Source organism: Chelonoidis abingdonii, chromosome 5 (genome assembly GCF_003597395.2).
Source record: "Chelonoidis abingdonii isolate Lonesome George chromosome 5, CheloAbing_2.0, whole genome shotgun sequence".
In the NCBI taxonomy this organism is placed as follows: Eukaryota; Metazoa; Chordata; order Testudines; family Testudinidae; genus Chelonoidis; species Chelonoidis abingdonii.
This window is the reverse complement of record NC_133773.1, coordinates 15,126,428-15,135,251: the sequence shown is the minus strand read 5'-3', so window position 1 is coordinate 15,135,251 and position 8,824 is coordinate 15,126,428.

Here is an 8,824-nt window from a genome sequence, read left to right as displayed (position 1 = left end):
TGCAGTACACCACTACCTCGATATCACGCGGTCCTTGGGAGCCAAAAAATCTTACCGCGTTATATTGAACTTGCTTTGATCCACCGGAGTGTGCAGCCCCCCACCCCCGGAGCACTGCTTTACTGCATTATATCCAAATTCGTGTTATATCGGGTGACTTTATATCGAGGTAGCGGTGTATTTAAAGTCCAATGTCAATGCAACTTTTAACATGGTGACTTTTTTTTTCTTTCTTTTTTAAGGTCTGACGTCTTACAACCTGCCGGGACCAGAGTCCCAACTTTCCAGTGATATCAAACATTTGTTTCTCAACCAGATGGCTCATGTGGTATCAGACCTTGTGTTATGCTTATAAGAAGCACACGGGATCTTTTTCAGGGGAAAAAGCAGTACACCGCATTTATTGGAAATACAACAATTAGCATATGCACTCAATCAGACCCACCACACTATTCCACCAGTCGATGTTATAGTTACCAGGCTAGAGTCCGGATCAATCTAGTGGCCAGCTAGGTTGATCATGGGTAGGTAGGAGCCGGGTTCTGTTGGTCCCGACGCGATGCTCTGGGGAAGTCTTGGCAGGATGAACCCAACATTTCATGGCGAGGCACCCTGTTTATATAGTGATTTTTCCTTCTTTGGGGCCAATGAGTTTTGCATCATCCTGCTGTAATCAATTGTTTGAGTGCTTATTTTTTTTACATTGTCCTTTTCATCCTTTATCTTGTTCTTTCATCACGTTTTTCAGGGAGTTACCCCATGCTGGTTTTGATCACAGCTATCTCGTCGCCATTGATAGGTGCCTGTCTCATCTTTAAAGTCGTCAATCTGCCCTCCTCTGACATTTCAATAGGGGCGTGTTGTAATCTTCGGGCACTCTTGTGTCTGTCCTCAGTTCCTCCCTAGAACATCTGGTTCGGTAGTGGCCTACACACATTCATCATTCGCACACAAAACAGAATTGATTTACACACAGTATTTTGAACAGGAACATCAATTTGCAATGCAAAAGAAAAACAATCATTGCATTCTTTTACTTATTGTAAAGTGCTAAACCAACAACCAAGTGGTGACCCTAAAAGGTTTGTTTCTGCCTTGAAACCAGCCCAGACAGATTCTGGCTGATGTATATCTACCAATGGCCCATTAGACCATTCCTTTCTGCTTTCAGAAAGGGTGGCTGGCAGGATATGGTCAAATGGTACATCAGTACATTTAATACATGCTACATTATTATTCTTTATCCTTTTATTCTAAATTATACAAAATAGAAACATAAAATCCTACTACTACACTTGGAGTAGTCAGATTGTTCTGCCTCATATCCCCCGTTGGCATATTTCCGGGACTGAATACAGCAAATCCTGCACTCTCCCTAGGGAAGGAAAGTTTTGCTGGCCTTAAGGGATGGGGAGCAAGAAAAGATTAATTGGGAAGTCTCCTGTGATGTGGTGTCAACAGATGGAATACATCATGATGACTCCATTAGACAAAGCTATGGTGAAAATGTCTCTCTCGGAGACTGAGAGGAATGCCCCTGTGATGGGGGAAGTAAAATAAAGGCAAGCATGTATTGGCAAAAGCCTTGGTCATTATAGTTCTCAGTAATATGGCTCCCCTCTTTATGAAACACACTCAAAAATACTGAAATGTTTGTGCAGCCCTGAAACCAATACAATCAGCTTTGTGGCTTCATTCTGTGTATCAAAGGGAGGGAGACTTCCTCTCTCTTGACCAAATGGAACTGTGGTTTCTGCTCAAACCTCACTCCCAAAGGCATTTGTTAATTAGGGTATTTTTATTCGTAGTGAGGGCCACAGATCTGCAACATTAGGTTTCTCTATGCAGCTGTGGAGGCAGACCAGACTTGTCAATCAGTAGAGAAGTGGCTCCACTTCTGAGAAACCTGTGAATTTTTTCATCTGCCTCCTCTGATGCATGTTGCAGCCGAGCTCCTCCCTGCTGCGGAGAAAAGTTTGTGTTTTTGTTTTTTTTTAAATAACTTTAAAACAATTGAAGTCTCCAAATTCCTGGGTTCTGCCGCTGTTGGCAGAAGGAATTCCCTATTTCCTATAGTCTGTTAGTAAGCTCAGTAACATTTGTAACAGGCAGGTCAGCCTAACCCTTGCAGGGGGACACGCTGGCCTCCGCCTGTGCACAGGTGTATAATTCAATAAAGGTGCCTCAGGCTGTCTGATCAAATCACAGAGGTGGTCTTCTTTTCCCCGACAAGTCAGTCAAACTCTCCATGTGCCCTAGTCACCCAGACAGATTACAGCGTGGTGATGAAGGGTACAACAAGAGGGAAAGCCTGACACTGTGTCTCCTGCACCTGCCCTGCTGACTGAGTGCCTGCATGGAGATCGTACTCTGCGCCTATTCTGTGGAGACCCAGGGCCTTCTCAAGTGCTCAGATTGGTCTAGGGTTTCCTGCAACCTCCCTCACCAAAGCGGGAAAGCTCCCAGGAAACACTGGCTGCACTTCAGCAGCAAAATCCCTCAGGCCTGGCGCAGATGATGGCTCGCTCCCCTTCCTACCGCCATGCAGGGAGAGTGTATGTTGAAGGACAACATCACAGGCCCAGAGAAGTTTCCTGCCTCAGTCACCGTTATTGACCATGAAGCAGCTGCCCAGCTCCTCTAGGGCAGGTATTGTGGTGTCAGGGAGCTACAGAGCAAGGACAGCTTGGTAAGGGGCCCCTGGACTAACCCTGCCCTCTCTTCCACAGTATTGCTCCTCACCCCCAACCTAATGCTGGCTCAGGGCTACTCCCTACCAGCAATGTCAGCTCAGCACAGCAAGCGGGCCAAGAACTTCTTTTTAAACCTCCAGGGTTGGAGGCTGGTGCCCCCAGGTGGGGTCAGCCTAGTCCAGACCACATCCAAAATCCCCCTTGAACAAAGCATGCCTCTCTGAGAAGCTCCCTTCTGGACTCAGTCCATTGCAAAGCTCCAGTATGAGCTGCTCCTTTCTCAGGGCAAGAAAGCTGCTTATAAGTGGTAACAATGAGGGCCTTCTCTCCTCTGGTGGACTCTGTCTGAAATTTCCCTCAGAGGACGAGGAGGATCAAGGGCATCTTAGGAAAAAGGCCTTTCTCAAGGTACGTCTACAGAGCCGGCAACAGCAAGCCTCCCAGCCCGGCCTGACGGACTGAGGCGAGCAGGGCTCATGCTAGTGCTCTGAAAATAGCTGTGTAGGCAGCGCTTTGAATTTGTAGCTCAGGCTGGAGCTGGGGCTCTGAAGTGTCTGGGCTCTCTTCACAGCTATTTTTAGACCACTGGTGTGGTGAGCCTTGCTAGTCTGAGTCTGCGGAGGAGAAGCTTGCTGCCATGAGCTAGGCAGACGTACCAGACGTTCATACCCCTCTCTAGTTGCCTCAACAAAAAAATACAAACAGGCTGTGGACATGTCCCTTCCTTCCTATCATACTGCTCTGAAATGGATGAAAAGAGAAGAGCAAGGCCCTGGTTGACAAAGAGCAGAACATGGGGGTGAAGGAAAAGAGCCCCCAGATCCCCTTCATCTTAAGAGATGCAAAGTGTTTCCCACCAGCAGCATAAATCCCAAGTCTCCTCTTTGAGGAGGGTCAGCTTTCAGATTCTGACACGGGTTGGAAGAAGGAGGAGGAAGATGACTTTCAGTGAGATTTTTGGTGAAAAGTCATGTTTGGAAAACTTTACCCATAATAAATGTCTAGGATTAGGAGTCCATTGTGTATAGGAAAATGTATCTGTGATTTGCGTGAAAGCTTTCTAAATCACTTCTAAAAATGGATCTTGGACTTGAAAATTTTAACCTAAGTGAGGTAGGAATTCAGGTGCCATGCTACCTCCTAGGTGAGATTGCTTTTCTGATACTTAGTATGTTTGTAGAACCAGTGAGCTCCATGCCTTTATATTAAGTGAATGTGGGCATGGTGGTATTTAGTCAGTAGATATTTCTCTGTTCTTCCACTGTATGTATCCAGATAAAGCTTTGCTGAGAAAGTTATGGCTAACACTTTTTGATATGATTTAGAAAAGCCCTGTAGAAAGTTGTTCTCGAAAGAACTATCTCAACAGACCTGCATTTCTCACGATTGTTTATCAGTAGGATTGAAATGGTAAAGGCTTTTGGGGCTCATTCAATCTCTCACTGCCTCTTATTTGGAATTTTAAACCACAGCAGATGAAACAGCAGTGTGAAGGGTGCTTTATCTGATTGTCCCAATGCAGACAGCACTGGAGGGAGATTTGTTAGTCCTCAAACTAGTGCTGCCTTCCCTCTTTGTTCAGTTGCTTCTGGGATCCCAATGTGGAGTGTCTCCTAAATAAAGGCAAAGCAAATTTTCTTGTACGTGGGCTTTGTTTTCATTTCATGTGCTCCAATATCCCAATAGGTATGAGTGATATCCTGGCCCTGTTGATCATTCGTTGGTTGCATCTTAATTAGAGCACAACTCATGTCTTAGAACAAACTTGGTAAGTCTAATAAGAAAAATTTGGGGGAGTATTAGCGCCTCCCAGCTGTAAAAGGGGGAATAATACTTGCTGTACCTGCATCTGATGGGTGTGAGGATTAATTGCTTCAACATACCACGAGCCACAAATTCTTTGTGAAGAATGAGAACATAAAACTAGACTAAATTTATGTTGGTGGGAGTACAAATAAATTGAATTTCCTTGTATCATCTTTTGCGTCAGGCTTGGGAGTTATGAAGTATTATGAGTTATAAAGTGCTCCTTAGCTGATGCTTATAATAGTACTTAGAATTGGTTAGCACGTTTTGGGCAGAAGTGACAAACATCCAGAAAGTGCACAGATAACAGGTGCAGTAGGCTAAATACCCAGGATATCAGAGAGGGGAATGACTGATCCTCACGGGTTACGTCTCTAGCTAGCTCTGCGAAGGATGCTATTGAGGGTTAAAGGAATTCCAGAGCTAGCCTGCAGCAAGGTTAATAGACTGACTGTGGAAGTTATGTGAGACAGCTGGTGCTTAGCTCTAAAGATGGAAGAGTTCACAGTTCATTGTGCAGCATAATCCCGGTTTATTTTAAAATACTTCCTTTGTGAAAATAGCTCTGGGACAATGGAAGCAGACCCACTGACAGCAATTCCAGGCCCTAGGGCACAACTGTCAATAGACCACCTAGAAAGGGACAGCTGAGGTTTGATTTGTGCAGGGGAAGCCTCACACTGCTGCTGGCCCGGCCTGGCATCTCCACACGGGCATGGTGCTGGACCAAGTGCGTCGGCTGGTGCACGCACGCTTGACATTGGGGCGGTGCTACACCTGCGCTGGCTGGTACCCAGTGAGCTGCTGCTGGCTGCACTGCTGGACATGCTCTTGTGGCACAGCCAGGGCTTTCACATACCCACCCAGCAGCCTTCACCGCCGACCGCCAGTATCACCCCATGCGCACGCCTAGGAGTCCTGCGGCCCACCCCAGTGCTTTAAAAGGGCCCAGGGCTCCTGGGCAATTGTTTCCTTAGCCCCCCGCAGAAGATCTGAGTGGAAATGTCAGTTGTGAATTATAAAGAACAAGGTACAGGGCATAGCCTCCAGCAGAGAACACCCTGCAAGCCAATAGGTAATCAGTCATGATTTCAAACACCTCCATGTGTGTCCTGACTTTCCATCTGACCACCACATCATCTTATCCTTTCCTTTGACCAACCTCTTTCCCTTCCCCTCCCCGTGTTAGCTTCTGCTTTTTATTTACATGTGGGTAGGGAATCTGACTCTGTGTCTACCTGGCTTTGGACTTTATATTTCTTTTGGAGGTTTTTCTACAGAGTGGCTTCCCCTCAATGTCTCACTGCAGTTGTTCCAGGGCTGCCACAGGACAGAGGGATCCACCTGTTTAGGTCGCTGAAGCTGTGCTTTAAAATAGGAAATTGACAGATGAGTGAAAAGTCATCCCAGAACCAAGATCGGCTTTGTCAAGTCCTCTTTCCTCTTGTCACACAGATGAGCTAAAACCCCACCAGTCAGCATGCTAAAGGGAGAGATATATAAAATGTTTATAACTGCTTCTACTTTCCATCTAAGCCTTATAAGTGTCTGGTTTGTTTTTCACAGTAAATTCACTGACGCAAATGCTCGGCTGCAGCTAAGGAGCCAGGAGAGGATGAACAAAGGTGACCTTAAACGCTCCCTTGTTGCACTTCCCTGATCCAGGATGCTCCTCCGCGCAAGCTAGAGCAACTTCAAGGCTGTTCTAACTTATGCCAACTTCCAATAGTCCCAAGGAGTTGATATGCCCATAGGGGATCCATCCCTTTTTCCCCAGGTCAAGCTCCCTGCGCCAGCTGCAAGGAGGACGAGGGTGACATTGGGCACTGCTATGCCACAACAGGATCCCCCTATGCTCGCGTGAGGGCTGCTTTGCACTGGTGGCGTTGGCACACAGAGTCTGCACTGCAAAACCTGGGCCATTGTGTCTAAACCAGGTAGGCTGTGAGAAATTGGCACGCTGGTGATCCTGCCACTGCCTTTGGGATTGAGTGGGCCCATGAACAGGCACAGCGCTGCTCTCTGCTTGGAGTCTATTCTGTATTCAGCATCTTTTTTGAAATGGGGCGACCAGAACTGCATGCGGTATTCAAGATGTGGGTGTAACGTAGATTATTGTATGGTGGCATTATGATATTTACTGTCTTCTTATTTGCCCCTTTCCCAATGGTTTCTGACATTTTGTTAGCATTTTTGACTGCTGCTGTACCCAGAGAAGATATTTTCAGAGAACTATCCATGATGACTCCAAGATGTTTGGGTGATAACAGCTGATTTAGACCCCATCATTTTCTGTGTGTAGTTGGGATTATGTTTTCCAATATGAATCACTTCGCATTTATCAACATTGATTTTCATCTGCCATTTTGTTTTCCAGTCAGCCAGTTTAGTGAGCCTTGTAACTTAAAGTCCAAAGCTGACTGCAGTCTTGAGCGATTTCGTTTCATCTTCAAACTTTGCCAGTTCACTGTTTACCCCTTTTTCCAGATCATTTATGAATATATTGAACAGCTCTAGTCTCAGTACAGATCCCTGGGCACACTGTGGTTTGTCTCTCCATTCTGAAAACTGACCATTTATTCCTACCATTTGTTTCCTGTCATTTAACCAGTTACTGATCCGTGAGAGGACCTTCCCTGTTATCCATGACTGCTTAGTTTACTTAGAATATTGGTGAAGACCCTTGTCAAAGGCTTTCTGAAAGCCCAAGTACACTAGATCCCCCTGGATCACCCTTCTCCAAATGCTTTTTGACCTTCCCTTGGAGAATTCTAATAGAGTGATGAGGCATGATTTCCTTTTACAAAAGCTGTGTTGACTCTTCCCTAACGTACTGTGTTCCTCTATAGGTTTGATAATTCTGTTTTTTACTATAGTTTCAACCAATTTGCCAGCTACTGAAGTTATGCTCACTGGCCTGTAATTGCGGGGATCACCTCTGGAACACTTGTTAAAAACTGGAGTCACATTAGCTATTCTCCTGATAGAGGCTGATTTAAGCGATAGGTTACTGTGAAAGTAGAATGAATTATATTGTAAAAATAGAAAGAATTAAAGAAATGCTGGATGTACCTTTAAGCAGAAATAAGGAATGTTAAAATACAGGTGTCAGGAAAAGAAACATTAAGGCATAAACAATGAGTCCACGTAAACTAATGGTGAAACATTAACCATAGTAAGGAAATTAACTATGTATGTCTAGCCTCAGGTAAACTTGTCAGTTCTGCTCCCTTTTGTTATCTTGCTAAGTTTGCACCCTTTTTATCTGTATAAAATAAGGTAGTGTGGGTCTTGCATGGTCCTCACATTATCTGGGTGTTAGCAGAGCGCTGTGCTAATAAACAGAGTGATCTAACAAATTGTGAGCCCTGAGTCTGACTTTGACATTACATACCCCAGTTAGTAGTTCTGCAATTTCACATTTGAGTTCCTTCAGAACTCTTGGGTGAATGCCATCTGTTTTCTGGGGTCTTATTACTGTTAAATTTATCAATCTGTTCCAAAACCTCTGCTACTGACACCTCAATCCAGGACAGTTCCTTTGATTTGTCACCATAAAAAGAATGGCTCAGACGTGGGAATGTCCCTTACATCTTCTGCAGTGAAGACCAATGAAAAGAATTCATCACAACAGCCTTGTCTTCCTTGAGCGCACCTCAGTTGTCCCACTGGTTGTTTCGCAGACTTCCTGCTTCTGATGTACTTAAATTTGTTTTTTGGCTGTTGGTTTTTGAATCTTTTGCTAGTTGTTGTTCAAGTTTTTTTTTGTTTTTTGGCCTGCCTAATTGTACTTTCCTGGTGGCAGGGCTACTGAGTGAGCTCTTGTAAAAAGAGGGGATCAGAGGGGAGTAACTAGAAAGTGGAGACTGTGGCATTTCCTGCCACCTTAGACCAAAGGATGGGAAAGTCTAAGATACCAGCTACAAGAGATAACAGCTTGAACAGCCAAAGGCTTGGGATAGCAGCAAGTCCAGCTCTTGGTCAAGGTTTTCAAAAGTAATGGGTGATTTTAGGTGCTCAAATTCAGACATTAAAAGGCTCTGATTTTCTTCACAGAGCACAGCACTTCTTGAACATCAGACCCTTTAAAAGCGTCTCAGGTTACATATCCAAAATATTTTTTTTAAATCTTGGCCAAGTTCTGTACCTATTTCCTTTAAAACCACAGAATAACCTGTGGTGTGGTCCTCTTTTTTAAGGAGAGAAAAGAGAAATAATTAACATAGAAACCTAATGGTTGTTCTCAGTAAAGACTGAGCATTTAAAAGCAGGTAAGCACTTTTGAGTTATGAATGGGAAAAACATTTGAAAAGAGGACTTAATTA